The sequence below is a fragment of the Malaya genurostris genome, chromosome 3 (assembly GCF_030247185.1).
Source record: "Malaya genurostris strain Urasoe2022 chromosome 3, Malgen_1.1, whole genome shotgun sequence".
In the NCBI taxonomy this organism is placed as follows: domain Eukaryota; kingdom Metazoa; phylum Arthropoda; class Insecta; order Diptera; family Culicidae; genus Malaya; species Malaya genurostris.
The window spans coordinates 262,095,785-262,112,943 of NC_080572.1; the positions used below are offsets into that span (position 1 = coordinate 262,095,785).

General features: G+C 35.6%; 1 protein-coding gene across 26 annotated transcripts in view; it reads left to right on the forward strand.

The window, feature by feature from the left end:
- The window catches only part of LOC131438950 (potassium voltage-gated channel subfamily KQT member 1), an 892,435-nt gene that overhangs the window by 500,027 nt on the left and 375,249 nt on the right, over positions 1–17,159 (forward strand). The gene's annotated exons all lie outside the window — the stretch shown is intronic.

Genomic DNA, 17,159 nt, shown 5'->3' on the forward strand with positions numbered 1-17,159 from the left:
AAAGCGCATACTGAAACATCCTGATGACTCTCTCCACAATAAATACATTTTTCAATTATTGCAATCATTATCCTTATTGGGCCCTTCACACTTAATATATTTTAGCTTATTACTTCAGTAAGTAGCTGTGTGGCCGCATTTTTTGCAGTGCGTACAATTCAATCATATATTGCTGATAATATTTCTGATGACATAGAGAAAGAATTATGTTGTTTTGTTTAGTACAACTCGATATATTCACGATTAAATTCTACTCATTCTTCCGCAGGGCGAATTTGGAAAAGGTGCCCCATTGTAAAGTAAGACGTATTCACGTCGAAATCGGTGTTGCCATGTCTGAGGAATCGGAGTGAATACTGTTATGGAACCACTGTTTCTGTTATTTCCGTTAAGTCATCTACGAGAAAAGTGATTGACATTAATAAATTTTTTCTACACACATCACTCTGTAATTCCTGGAAATCGGATTTGGATACAAATCAAGAACTTTGTAAGGGACTATAAATTTAGGTTTGTAGTAATCACCCTGTAATAAACCAATAGAAAAGAGATCCCATCTTCATTCAGTTTAATCAGAACCAATGGTGCAATTTAATCTACTATTTTTACTGTCACATTTTTGCAGCATAAGAAAACGTGCAGGGAAAAAATCTTAAAATTGCAATTCTCCATCTACAAGATCTTAGTCCGATTTTCTAGGTATTACCCCATTTAAACCGCTTCTAAAGATTTCTGCTTCGAATACCAGTGAATCTTGTTTTCCCTTGCTGGCATTATCTTGAGATTCGTGCGGGTGTCCTTTTAATTAGTTCACTAGCATTAAATCACCTCAGTTATCCCTCTGGCAGAAACATCCCGGAAAGAAATATCTTTCCCACACAACTACGACGAAACCGAACCATCTCTAATGAAGCTAATTTAATGGCTCTGGTTTAAACCGGGGCAACTAACATGGTACGGGGCGTGAACGTGAAATGAAAATAGGCACAAGACCCGTCTCCTTCGTCGTGGTTTCGTAGGAAAAAGTGGCATCTAGGACAGCAGCAGACCTGGTCTGAACTTGTGCCCACACACCACAAGGTATGCAGTAGCTCAGGTCAGGTAAAAATAATATACTGTATCCTTAATGGAACGAAAACCGGAAATGTGCACTCAGAAAAAGCTTGTTCCTTCTTGGCTCTTGGTAAATTTCTTATCGGTGTCCTGTGCGACTATGTGTCACCACCCACCGTTGGGTTTTGTGCGGTTGGATTACAGTTACAGTTTATTGTCAGGATATTGTGTGTCATTGAGCTATAAATACGTGAATTGTAGTCGGTAATTTGACAAGTGTCGTATGGGGCTGTCACCGAGGGAAGCCACGATAATGCAAATAAAATTGAAATATTGATCAGCAAGGGTAGTTATCTTTAACGAACACCAATAAATATCGCATTATTACGTAACGAGGAACGAAATTTGTTCCCTACTTGGCGAGTGCCTCGTGGGATGGCTCCGGATTGAACTGTTGAACTTTTTAAGATTGATTTATTGCTTGAAGTTGTTCGAGGCCAAACAGTAATTCTTTAAATATCGAAGTGGAAAATGAATAAAACAGTTACCAGATAACGATACCCAATTATTGATTCAAGGGTTGAAAATAAGTTCGTTGCAAAATGTTTATTATTAGTTGAATCCTTTTTAGCCGGCGTTCTTATGACATGCTCAACGCTGTACCGAACAACAAGCTCGATAAGTGTTTTGTAGTTAATAAATAAAACTAAAAAGCAAAACCCGAATTAGCGCCATCCAAAATAGTTTGGCATCTCTGAAGGTGGAAATCGAAATGAGATTGAACATTGTTGTATTGAACGAAGGAATGATTGGTTGATTAGTTGTGCATGTATATGATTTGGATATGTTCCGTCATATAACGAAAATTTAAACAAAGTGCGCTTGAAAACCATGGTTGACATCGTGAAAGTAAGATGTGACCGATTTTAGAACTCTGTCAGAGTAATGGCGTTTTTCATTGAAAAACACTGGTGGCGTGGATTGTTCTGAATTTGCACTTTCGATCAAAATATTGCATTTCTGCTCGAAAGTGCAAAATCAGAGCAATCCGCGCCATCAGTGTTTTTCAATGAAAAACGGCATAACATTGAAAAGACCAACCGCGTCCATTTTCATCACTCAATAGAGGAAACGCATGGTTGCTCATAGATGGAAGTTTGGCAAAATACTTTACATTTCAGATTGAAAGTGGCTTAAAGGACATCAAACTTTGAATATGCATTGTTGAAATGTGAAACAAATATATAAACCAGAAGTGGAAATAAGCCTATTTTGCGCACGAAAATGTGAATCAAGATTTCCGATTGTGAATTAAAAAAACCGAACACCGTGAATTAAAAAATTGGGCAACAAAACTACAACGTTTCGTACGGTCTCAGCGCATTTAGCCAAGAACGAGGTTCGACTGACTTAACTCTCCGATAAGTCCCCGATAACAATATAACATTTATAACTTTGTAAGAATATCAAACCCTACATTTTATACCAGTTGTGTTTTTTTAAACTTGTTTAATTACTTTTCTTGGCGTACGACGCAATTGTTAATAATTAGGTTTTCAAAAGTGGAGAAAAGTATCTGTAACTATTCAATCATTCTAAATTATTTATCTACTTCTTGAGATCTTGATGCTCAACACCACCTTAAAATTTATTTAAAATTGTTTGCGTGGTCATACATAAAAACCTTTCCAATACGGTCTAGCATTAAATATAGTAATCCTGTTAGTAATTTTCATTATAATAAAATACTTTTCAAACCTGATGATATCGATAATTAAAGTAATTTTTGACATTTTAATGAATTTTGATTCCGAAAAATATTTTAATATATTATCGAACTTGATTCGTCAAGATAAAAATATCAGATTTCTACACAATTAGATTAAAATGAAAGGTTCGTCATCAATATCCTGTTTTCAAAAATTCTTAGATCTCAGAAAAGTTGTAGGTTAAATAGTGGGATGATAGCGCATACGTTTAATTAATACATCAAACGACTTTGAATCTGTTAGATAAAATTCATAACGTTCAATATGTGTAGTGAATACTGCAGCCGAGGGAAACACGTAGAAAGTTTCCATACAAAAATCAACACATTTGCTTTGACAGTACCGGCTAAGATTTTATCCGGTCATCCTATTCAAAGTTTTTTGTCCGGTTCTTGCACTAAAAATAATTTTAAATATTTTCTGCTCTGGAAAGTTCAAGTTCCGGTTTTGGCACACCAAATATTATTTCGGTTTGCGTATTTAAAACTACTAGAAGGGGGTTTCAACGATAAGTTGCACTTTTCAGCCGTTCATATAACGCACAAACACTTTTTGAAATCTGCTATGCTACAAACAGTGTCACACACAGAGATTGTTTGATAAAAAGCTTTGTAAATTAATGTTTCATTCACGTTAATAGAACTTTTTTGTTGTTGTCGCTCATTTAAATCACGATGTTAAAGTCTAAAACTAAATAAATCCAAAATGGAACTGGTATCGATCAATTTTCAAGAACTTGCAACTTACTTACGGTTCAAAACGAAGTTATTATGAATTGAATTTCATTTAGCTTCCCATTCTGCAATTCCAGAATTATGCCTCCGGATCAGAGTAACTTCACCAAATAAAATTAAAACTGGCATATAAATGAACACAAAGAGGTTATAAATCTTCAAAACTGGTCTCACACATACATTTCAAATTACCTTTTATGTCGAATGTATAAACAGAATAACGAATATATTCAAAAAATATGTCGAATTAAATTTTTCTGCTCGTTTGATGGAACGTTTTGCTGAGAAGCTGCGAATAGTTTAGGCATCATTTTTCAAATTTCTGCTTCTAATTAGAAAACGATACCCATATGTAAAAGACCCTGCCGTAGGATTCTTGAATCGTAATCAAATCAAACGTAATCACTAGCGAAGATGATCGCTTGTGACCTTTCCCAATAAAGTTCACTCCAGATCTAATCTTTTTAGGATCAGTTGATAAGTGATCTTTGAATCACATTGTTTAAAATCAATACTGATCTTCCGTCACACAAAATCGGTAGTGATTTTGAGCAACTATTATCAGTGATTCCTGTAAGACGAAATTACTGGACGATTCGATCAGCTTTGAGCATTGTGGAAGAAAATATGAGCAAGATCAGACAATAGAATTCATACAGGAACTTGTAACTAAGGATAACGCGTGTCAATGAGACTTTTAAAATCGTGGAAAATTGCCAATTTTGTATCTTTGGGAAGCTCAGTGATAAGGAATTGTGTAGGAGCATGTAAATCAATGATTTTTGTCAATTTATATAAGCATGGAGGTGCTCAAATTGGGGGAAATTACCAATTTGTAACTTTCAGGAGTGCTCCTTTAACAGTCTTTATCACTAGAGTTGGGGAAAAATCGGTTTCGTTACGGCACGGTTAACGAAGTTTCAACACATGTTCTCGTTACTTCCAAACCGTGTTTGATTTCGCAACCAGTTGTTGAGTTCGCAATAAAATGAACACTAGATGAAGGGAAATGAATGCTAGACGATGAATGTTGAAATTAATCAGTTTGGATCGTAATCACATTGATAATGTTAATTTAACAGTTTTTACTGGGCAAAAGCAATACACAATGCAACATTAGTAAAAAACATACGATAAAAGATCTTGTTTTATTTCCAGCTGGTTGATGCTGATGATAATGTTCATGCACTATTTAGATTAAACCCAATAAACCCCCATTTTTACATGAATTTGATTTATAGAAGTAACAGGAGCGCAGCGTTCGAATGGTGCGTATCAATTGGCGTAGCAAAATCCTGCATTCCTGTTAGGGTAATATTATTCAACTGCATAGCATGCTTTGTGATTGGACATGTTTTTCTTATCATTATAATTATTATTCATCGCAGCATGTAGGTTAATATTATTAGCTGTTTTCATTGATGATATTACTCCACCACGACGGTATTGCTGAATCAATTTCAAATACATCACGAAGCATGGAGTTCCGATGCGACCGACGAAATGAACTCACCTAACGAGCCTAAAATTATTGATATCGGATAATCCATATCCGAGAAAATTGAGCGTTAATCAGTTTTGACGTTTACGTCACTCATACCATTATATTACCGGAACCGTAAGTGACTGCCTTTTTGAACTTCAAACCTGTTTAATGAACACAAAGAAGCATTGAAATGAGCCTAACTTTGTTGAAATGTTATTTCCGAATCAGACAGTGATACTGATAACGATGAAGACATTTTTTAAACCAAAATTTATCTTATCAAAAATCATTCGTTTGATAATTCATTATAATATCTACAATGAATATGTGATATGAAAAAAATATACCGACTATTTTTATTTACTGTGAACCAAAAAATTTGCTTATATCCACCCCTGATATAAACAGCAAGGTTTAATCTATAAATTAGGAAAGTATCAGTAAGTAAACAACATACAGAACTCTAGGTTCAGTGCCGGCACAGTTCCTTACACGAGCATAAATATTTTTCCACACGATACAATGCGTGTATTCACACTTGTCTGGAACCGTTTTATGTCGGTACCGAATCGTACAAGTGTAAACAAGGCTTGTTCGTGACAAAATCAAGACAGATTAAAATTGAGATAAAACATATTTGCGGTTTTTATTTTCATTTTTTGCCATTCTCATATATAAGGGTTGCGCAATCACTGTTGAAACCGACTTTACAATCAAGATCTGAAAGGCCAAATATCATATATCATTCGATTCAGCTCGACGAAATTAGTATATGTATGTGTATGTATGTTTGTATGTCTATGTTCATGTGACAAATATTGTCGTTCAACTTTCTCAGAGATAGCTAAGCCGATTTTCACAAACTCAAATTCAAATGAAAGGCCTTCTGGTCCCATTGATTGTCATTGAATTTCATCCCGATTCGACTTCCGGCTCCGGAATTACATGGTGCAATGCACCAAAAAAATTAAAAAATTGTCACTCACTTTTCTTTGAGATGGATGGACCGATTTTCACAAATTTAGATTCAAACGAAAGGTCTTAAGGTCCCACAATCTACTATTGAATTTCATCTGTATTCGGCAAATCTTTTTAGCTGGTGGATATAGAAACCTACTTTAGGACTAATAGTCCCCCGTTTCCGGTCCCGAAAGCATCGATGATAGTGAAGAAACATTCTAAGACCGGAACTCACTTCGATTTCTCATCAACGGTTTAACCGATATTCACAAATGCTGTTCAATTTCTTCCAGATTCAACTTCCAAAATTATAGGGCGATGAGTATCAAAACTTTCAAACCATCATATAGAATGACGATGGAAAACCTGTACGCATCGGAACGTGCTGGTACGGAAAAAGAAAACACAACCGCCTTCGCCAACGAAGCACACAGCGTGCTATGTTCAATTTCGTATAGTGTGTAAAAAAGAACGAATAGAGAACTAAAGCTAACAACGTTTTCGAAACACACAATCGAATTCATCGGCAGTGATTACAAATGGTTATAGTGATATTAACAACAAAAATAAAATTCCAATCACAAAACTGCTTGAAATTATTAACTAAAATATTAGTTAAAATATTTAACTTGAATTCTTTAAACAGTGGCAACAGAAGCAGAGGTTTACGTTTGGTTTCATTTTCGTTCAATTGACTCAAATGAATGAAAGTGAGAGGTAAATTAACCAGCTTTAATTCAAACAAAGTCTATGTCTCTATACTCAATATTTGAATGGATAAGTTTTTTCTCTAAACTGTCTAGTCGTCGTAAAATTTATGACACAGATAAATACGAAATTTTCAAAGTGGATTTTATAACTATTTGAACTATTTAATAGACGCAAAAACTTTTCAAAAATGTAGCGGTCTCAGAGTTCCAGCTATGGAGATAGATTGTCAAAAAATCCATCAGAACTTGCATCGATTTCTAATGAAATGTTAATGAGAAAGGCATCGTAACACAACAAAGTGGATAAAAACGACCTTATATTTCATACTAAATTTGCGAGCACGTTTCTCAACTCAACAAACGGATTCAGAAGAATTTTTTGTCGGAAAAGGATTTCCTTACTAAAAGGAGACTACGATTGATTCACGTGAAACATCTCGTGTACCACAAGACTAAATCCTTATTCATCTAAACAAAAATCATTCTGATGTAGATACTCCAGTTTTTTCTTCTCAAGTAGTATTTAATTTTTGTTGCTATCCGAACTTTCTGGTGTTACTAGAAATGAATAGGTTGATCCGTTGGCTAGAACTGATGAAACAAAAAGTTAGGTTAGTTAGATTGCATACATTGTTTGTTCAACATTGATCTAGACTGCCTCTTGAGGAGAGCCAATTTTACCATTTTTTTCAAATAGTTGTTATCGTAAAATGCTAAATCCTACACGCACTTGTTGTTTTTTCGACTTCATATTTATTCACATTATTTTTAAGTCAGCAAACTTTATGTTAAATCGTTAAATGACATTGCGTTTGCGGTGTTGGTTAGGTCTTTATTATTACATGCTTGTAGATCACTTGTATAGCGTTTATTAATCTCAAAGGATCTGAAAAATTCGAAAAGTAATCATAATATTTTATCGATAGAGTTAATCTGCAAACTTCTTTATTTATTATTCAAACGAATCGAAAATAAAATAGTCCGAGGTGATACAGTTATGAAAGACCTCATAATTTCCGATTCTTTGCTCAATTCAGTAAATAACACTTTATTCTCAACGGCGATGTTTACTGTTGGTTTTTCAGGTTTTATGTCAAGTGCGCTTAACGACAACAGAGCACAAAATTCGAACATATGTCACTGCACCGCTCCCATTTAAAGGTCCCGAGCTTCGTTCACTCGATTGACAGTACAAACGAACTGTAGTAATACTACAGCTGCGGTCGGTGGAAAATTAATCCCAACACATTTATTCAAATAAAAAGTGAACTACTCGCTCGTAACCAAAGCTATGTGAACAGGCATCCGTGCAAGCCGCAACAAACGAGCGTTATTTTCAATTAAACACGCAGATTTTCGCGGTTGACGTATTTGATTTTTAAATTGCTTTTGTAAGATAACCGGTGGTAGGATTCGAATCTCCTGCGAAAACATTGAACGGGGCAGATCGTGCATATGCTTTGCAATCGAATGGGAGCGAATCTTAAACTAGGTCATTTAAAAGTAGTTACTGTTAACGAAAACGTGATTGATCCACCTAGCAGCGAACACAACTTTGAACTGAATCTGAATTTTTGAGCCACTGTTTGGTCGTAAGTAAATGGAGATTCCACTATACACACGACCCCGTCGACAATTCAATCCATTTTTTATCGAATTATGTTATATAAGGTAAATCCATCATCAATTCTTTTAAATTGGACTGCTAGTGTTCCGGGGAATCAAAATCCATAGCTAATTGGTATTCAATATACTCAACTGAAGTCGGGGTGCAGCAGATGAAAAATGGCATCAACACACACCGTCAAAAGCGACTAACCAGCTCACAGTCAGGGGTTGACTAAGTAAAAATATGATAAAGTATATATTTATCGATTTCGGTTTTGTGCGATAGTTCAAACTGGGCAAATCGGACGGGAGGATGACATCACTATGGCAAGCTGTGATTGGCTCGTGAAAACATACTATTTAACTCAGTTCGTCGAGTACGCAAAATGTGTGTGAGTGTATATGTGCGCATGTGTGTTTGTAAGGTTTTTGCACTAACTTTTCATCGGAGATGGCTGAACCGATTTTCATAAACTTAGATTGAAATGAAAGGTCTTTTGGTCCCATACAAAATTCAGGAGTATTATTTGGATCCGACTTTCGCTTTCGAGATTATGGGGTAAATTGTGTATAAAAATTTGAAAATAAGTGCACCAACTTTTCTCGGCAAAAGCTGAACCAATTTCTACAAAATTAGATTCAAATGTAAGGTCCTATAATCCCCCTGCATTTCATCTTGAACCGACTTCCGGTTCCGGAATTACAGGATAAAGAGTGCTGAACATTTCAAGCAGCTATACAGAGCAGTGATGCAAAAGACGAAAAAAATTCGTTGATGCGAGCTCAAATCAATTAAAATCGATAGACCTTGTTAGTTTACAGCCAAACGTATCCATTCCGGTTATACCAGTTCCCGGCTGGCAGGGCTTGTATCGTGAATCCTCAAACGAACGAAGCAACAAAAACCATCTGCTGTGAACACTTTGCTTGACATAGCTGAATGAGAAACCTATATTAGAGAAAAACTGGATGCGTGAGAGTATATGCTACTGAGCAGACCAATTCCCCTTGCCAAGTAAATTGTCTATGCTCTCAGTCTCAGTTAACACATGAACTAAGCAATCCATGACAATGCAATGAAATGAAGGGTTCGCTCTCGTTAGTATTGTACGAGAAAGAAGACCTTGCTTCACGGCGTGCTACAAGGCGCGAAGCAAAGTCATATAGGCAATGTTTACGGTTTATTTTTAATGTGTAGGTTTACAGAAATCATTTTTAACATAATGTTCGCATTCTAAGACCAAATTTGATCACATTTAAAACATACTTTAAACATTTTATAGCAGAAATTTTGCATTTGAGCCCATTTTCAAAACGATCAATTTGTTTCTTGGCAGTTTACACTGTGTATATATCCTAGAAACACTAAAAGCAGTTTTTTAAATTAATATTCATCGGAACTAAAAGTTATGAATCTAGTTTCCTCATAGGCATCTACAATATGAGAACCATTCATCAAATGCTAACCTCATGAAGCATAGGTCTCAGCAAGCGGGCATATTCATGAACTAATGAACGAACGAAGCAGCTCTCCTTGCTTGGGTTGCGCTGTGAATTCTACCTGACATACGAATGTGTGTGAATAGCACAGATGGTGAAACCCTTTTGTTCATATTCGTTGCTTCAATTTGCAAGCCCTGCCGACTGGTAGGCACAGTAAATAATGCTCACAAACTCTAAAATGGAAAGAATTCACTTTTCTCAGAAATGGCTTATGGTCGTATGATTCCATACATATTTCCTAAATTTCGGGAAAAAAATTTAAACGCTCGTTCGCTTAGACAACAAGTCAAATCAACGACCTTAAAGTTACAGAACATAACTGAAAATCTAAAAAACTGTTACAAATGCCACGCCTAATTCACCTAAGGCATTTATTTCTTCGAATTTAAAAAACGCCTTCCAATTCGTCTACTAATGAAAACTATTTATTGACAGGTAGATCGACCTCGTCATCATCTTCTTCTAATGACAGTTACGCTTTGATAACAGGTAGAAAACTACCACTTAATTCTTCTAATATAAATAATCAAAACACAGGAACGCCTTCCAGTTCATCTTCTAACGAACACAATTTATTAATAGGTAGATCGGCCAAATCATCTTCTAATGGCAGTTACACTAGTGTACCAGGTAGACATCTACCTACCAATATTCCTTCAATGCCATTCGCTTCTTTAAATGAATTTGATTTAGGCGATATAACTGAAAATATAATGATCTACCTACAAGATCAACTTTTTCAAATGATCATCCGAATGAATTCGACTTCATCACTTTTTGAAGCATTTCAAATCGGATGGCAATTTGCAAATAATATTATAATGAATTTAAAATTTAACAGTGATGTTAAATCATTATTTGAATATTTTAAATTGGAATGCTCGATCTTTAAAATCGAGTGAAGATGAATTTTATAATTTTCTCAAAGTTCATAAAATTCATATTGCCATTGTGACAGAAACTTTTCTTAAACCAAATGTCAAATTGAAAAGTAATCCGCATTATGTGGTTCATCGATTTGACAGGTTTACTGGAATGGGTGGTGGAGTTGCCATTTTTGTCCAACGGCAAATTAAACATCGAATTTTACCTTGTTTCAATACTAAAATTATTGAAAGCTTGGGAATCGAATTTGAAACCATTCATGGAATTAATTTCATCGCTGGAGCATATTTGCCATTCCAATGCACCGGCGAACAATTAAATTTCTTCAAAGGCGATTTGCAAAAACTCACAAGATATCGGCCGAATCTTTTCGTAATAGAGGACTTAAATGCTAAGCATGCCCAGTGGAATTGTAGGCAAAATAACAGTAATAGTAAAATACTTCATAATCAACTCTCAGCTGGTTACTTCACAGTTCTTCATCCCAGTAATCCGACTTGTTTCTCTTCCGTGGAAAACCCGTCTACAATTGATCTGGTTCTAACAGATCAAAGTCACATTTGTAGTGAACCACTTACACATGCTGACTTTGACTCAGATCATCTTCCTGTAACATTCAGACTTTCCAACGAAGCTATAATTAATCCAATTAGTTCTATATTCAACTGTCATATAGCTAATTGGTTGGATTACAGATCTCACATTGAAAATCATGTGGATCATGAAACTATTTTAGAAAATTCTGCGGACATCGACACAGCAACTGATAATTTGAATCATTACATTATCGAAGCTAGAAATCTTTCAGTTCCCAAAGCTCAAACTAAATTAAATTCTCCTATCATCGATGACAATCTTCAACTGCTCATTCGATTGAAGAATGTTCGTCGACGACAGTATCAACGTTCTCGTGATCCTGCTATGAAAATCATAGTTAAGGATTTACAAAAAGAAATCAACATAAATTTACTCTTTTACGAAATGAAAATTTCGCTAAAGAAGTTGAACAAATTAAACCATATTCTAAACGTTTCTGGAAACTTTCTAAGGTTGTTAAGAAACTTCAGAAACCAATTTCTGCTCTCAAGGAAGGAAATCAAATACTTCTTACAAATGGCGAAAAAGCTCACAAACTTGCTCAGTAGTTCGAGAGTGTCCACAATTTTAATTTGATCATAGGACGATCATATTTCAGCTCAATTGTTATTACAAGATGACATTATTGAGACGAATTTTGATGAAATTAAGTCAATTATTAGGAAATGTAGAATCATGAAGGCTCCTGGTAATTATGGAATCTTTAATATTCTTATTAAAAATCTTCCCGATGTTGCCTTGAGACTCCTGGTTAAAATTTTCAACAAGTGTTTTTCATTAGCTCACTTCCCAAAAAGATGGAAAAACGTAAAGTAATTCCTCAAACCTGATAAAAACCCAGCAGAAACATCAAGTTATCGACCAATTAGCTTACTTTCTTCTATCAGTAAACTTTTTTGAAAAAAATATCTTGTTGAGAATGATGTCTCATATAATCTTTTTTTTTCAGAGCAGTTTGGATTTCGTCATGAACATTCAACTACTCATCTACTTGTAAGAGTTACGAACATGATAAAAGCAAATACATCTTCTGGGTTATCCACTGGAGCTGCTCTTCTAGACATAGAAAAAAGCATTCGACAGTGTTTAGAACAAAGGTTTAATAGCATTTCCAGTTTCCTATTTATTTGATCAAAATAATTCGAAATTATTTAACTGATCGTACTCTTCAGGTTAGCTATCAGAATTGTAAATCTGAATTGCTACCCGTACGAGCCGGTGTTCCGCAAGGGTTCGAGCGTAGCTCCAATCTTGTATAATATTTTCACTTCTGATCTTCCAAATCTACCGGTTGGTTGTCAGAAATCGCTATTCTGTGACGACACAAGTCTGTTAGCCGCAGGTAGAAATCTAAGAGTGAACTGCAGTCGCCTACAAAGAAGCTTATATATGTTTATCAGGGATGGTACTCGGAAGGCAAAGTATCGATACCTATTGTATCGGGTTACCGACATTTTGGGTATCGATACAATGGATCAAAAATAAATAAAGTATCGATACTTGTAAGTATCAATTGATACTTGCGCAGCAATCATTTCTTAATACAATAATATTGTCGACTGTGGCGTTATTTCATGATGTACAGAAAGGTTTTTGTTATGCCAACACAGATAAAAATATTTTGTGAATTTACATTTATTTTCATGCACATATTTGGAGCAGGCAATTGAATGGAAAGTTACATTACAAAACTAAGCGGTTTGTAAATATACAGTCTAGTTCAATGAAAAACTAAATGAATTTTAATGTAATTTTACATCAATCATGGTTTTAAATCAGATTTTCATTTCAACTGATGTCTATTTCATAGTACTATCGGTTTACATGTCGTGTAAGTTTCATCTTTTTTTTCTGTGAACAGAATACGCATATTTTTTGCCACATAGGTTGCGCTTCGCCTTTCGCGACTCTTGGTTCACGTTAAAGAATTTCCACAATTTTTGCCACGTCTAATAATTTCCGCAAACCACTTTGTGTTGGACCCATGACGATTTCACATTTCGATACACGAATACTACACTAAAAGCCAATTCCTATTGAACATTTAGGGGTTCTGTTGGTTTGTGCAAAAATCACATTTTATTTCTATTTCTTTGCATTTTGCCTTCGACTGATTAGTGCTAAGCTGGTGCTTTAAATTGAACTGCTAGGCGCGAGATGGCAGTTCAATTTGAACTGTTTTAAGCACTGGCGAAACGCAAAGAAATAGAAACAATTCCTGTTGCTATTATTATGGGACCAGGGACGGACGGAACGGAAACACCAGACTCGCGCATGTATTGGTATGACGTGGACTAGTTATCGTTGAAATTCGTTCTTAACAATCATGCGTCGTCCCATAGGCGCATTGAGAGAGTGTGTAATGAGTGTGAAAAATTTAAATGGTTGAATCCTCTAATAGTATGGCCTTTATGTGCGTGTTTTGTTGATGGTTTTCTCTCATTTCACTTTCTTTCAGTGCACTTGTGGGACGAAGCGAGATTGTCGAGAAAGAATTTCAACAACGGCTAGTCCACGTCATACCAATCCGTGCACGAACCTGGGAGTTCGTCGAAGCCAAAAAAATGTTTTACTGGGGACTGATATAGCGTGATGGGTTAGTCGGTGCCTTTCACGCAACCCACCTGGGTTCTATTCGTAGTACTCTTATGTGAGTGACGATGAAACACCGAGCACTCCTATCGTGCATATTCCACCGCTCACTCTTTCGTCGGCCAACTCATTGGTGTGCACACTCTTACTGAAGCTATTCCCCATAGATAGTCGCACTTCTGCTACCACTCGTACTCTCATACCGTATTTGGTTTTGATCCAATGCTTAATATGCAGTCTGATCAAGCTTGAAGCATGTTTCATACAGCAGTTTCAAGAATATTTACACGATTTACTTGAATTTCATACACAAAAGTAACAGGAGTGCAGTACTTAGCTAGAGCGAACACAAACAAGATTTCAAACCCGCCCGGTGGCAAGAATAGAGCGTTCTTTAAAGTGCTATTGTAGCCAACATCTCGGACGTTCGACGAGAGGTTAGAGTGCTAAAAATGGTAAACAAGATATCGAGCCTTTATTTCTAGATCGTAGTAAGGTACTGAACGAATACTAAGTTAGTAATGACAATTTTTGTTAGTTATTCTTCTTAGTTGCTTTGATTTTGAAAGAAAGATGCTTGCCACAGTTACATGTTACTTCTATAAATCAAATTCATGTTTAATCGGTTTTAATCTAATTAGACTATGAGAGTAAATCATACCTGGAATTTAAACAAACCCTATTGTCTCCATAATCAATATTAATAAAGTATAACTTTTTCGCTGAATTTGCATGGCATATTGCTGTTGCGTATTGGACTTCCGACATTTAAATATAATCATGAATGCCAATGAACATCGCTGTATGACTGATAATCCTGAAAATGATCATTCAAAATGATGTGCACAACTACACAGCAATTGCCATTCCAAACTCAATGCTCAATTTAGGTTAAATAGCTCAAGAGAGGATATTTTTCTCAAAAAAGGTGTCAAGATTGCATTAGATTAATGCACCAACGCACTACTAGAACATCTAGAACAGGGGTTCCCAAAGTGGTCGATATAGACCCCTTGGGGTCGATATCCTTTTTGCGAAAACTGACTATGGGGGTCGACGAGGTCTAGAAATCGACCCCCTATCGTTTGATATAAGTTGTTATTTGAAATATTTACGCTAAAAAAGTTGTGTTTATTTTACCATCCGCTGAAATTGGTAACTATTTTACATCAATATAAAAAAAGCAAACGATTGAATTTTCAAAGGAATTTGTTGATGGGGGTCTGAGGCCTAAGTTTGTTTTAGTAAAGGGGTCCATGACCTAAAATAGTTTGGGAACCCCTGATCTAGAATAAAATTTATTCCTTTCTTTCGTCATTGGAAATTTTTCAAGATGAAAGTTTTTAACGGTGCCTCGTGCCCATGTCAGATTCAGCACAAGTTATGCATTAGGACTTTGTTTAGCAGCTAAATGTTGGTACAATCGCCAATCCTATTCACATTATATTCCAAATATTGCGTGATACACTCTATGCGATTACAATCATACAGAAGAAAACATTACTCGATGAACACTAGGAAAGGTCTCAAGAGCAAATGACAGTTATTCTCTTTGTTTACTTTCTCTGTCAATTATTACGCAGATTCCAGTAATTCCCAATCAATTCTACAATGCATATCGAAAGTTGATGGTTTTTGTCATTATCCTATGTGATGTGTTAAATGGGAATTGCTCTATGCATCCTCACTCGGTAGCGGTTTTTTATATATTTTCGAAGGATCAGCCATACTCGTGCGGCTATCATGATGCTACTATACACTTCGATTTACTGAAATGAAACTAACCTGTGCACACTGATAACGTACTGAAGGAGTGCTTCCATTTCATGTATATTGATGGGGCTCTCTCTTGGAGTGAGTACGGACATGATCTGAAATAGAGCGAGCTGACTCGCAGCAGTAACCAACTAGCAGTAAGTGTTTACACCTACTGACTCTCACTCGTCGTACCCAAGAAAAAACATCACTCATGTTTAAAATGCACCTTTTTGTGAGTGACTCATAAGCGTGCGCAGAGGAGTGCGAGTGGGATAGAGTGCTCGAGAATGTGCTTCATGCACTGGGTTCTCGCTCTATTAGCAGCACTGGGAATTGACTTTAATTCGTTGCGATACTGTAAGTATCGAAACAAAAAGTATCGATACTAATAGTATCGCTCTGATGTGATAACGATACCAAAAATACCCGATTACTGCAAGAAAGTATCGATACCTCAAAGTTTCGACTTGGTATCGCACATCCCTAATGTTTAGTGATTATCTGTCAAAATGGAAAATTAAACCAAATACAGCAAAAACGAAATTAATTATCTTTTCTCATAAGCTTCTTTTCTTAAACCAAACAATAATCACATTCTCAAATTGTATGGCTTGGAATTGACATGGTCTGATCAAGCAAAATACTTAGGTTTAACGTATGACAAAAAAACTCACTTTCAAGGATCGCATAGAAGGAATCCAGGCAAAGTGTATATTAAATGTTTATATCCTCTTATAAACAGAAAATCTAAGGTCTGTCTAAAAAACAAATTATTAATTTATGAACAGCCCTGCTTTATGCAGTACCAATTTGGTCAAGTTGTTGTTCCACCAGAAAGAAAACGCTTCAATAGATTCAGAATAAAATTCTGAAAATGATTTTGAAGCATCCTCCCTGGTTTAGTACAAATGAGTTACACAGACTCACAAATATAGAACCATTAGATGTAATGTCACATAATATTATAAGCAAATTCCGACAAAAATCGATGCAATCTTCAATTGAATCGATTCGCTCTCTGTATTAGTTAGTAAGTTAGTATATAAGTTCCTTTTCCCCATTACACAATACAAGTAGGTTTAGAATTTTCCCTACACAAAAATCTCAGAATTGCGGAAGCAAATAATGTCTTCATGTTAATAACCAAATCATGTACATAATAGGGCTGAAAAATCATCACTTGTGGCTGAACACAAAATTTAAATCTTAATAATTTAATTTTAACTCATATTGAAATTCCAACTACGATATTAGAACAATTGCAGGATTCGGCGAAATGACTCTTTCGGCGAAATGGCATTCGGCGAAATGACCCTGATCCATTTTTTTATACCTTGCATCATTTTCGTTTGTTGATAAATATCTTTCCATATAATGAAACGATAAATTATCTTGATTTCTTTTAGAAATCCAATCGTATAAAACTTGCACATTTGATATTGGATGTTCATGTTCTCTTGTCAAGCCACGCTCTTGTTGCCATTCGTTGCAATGTTCCACCGAT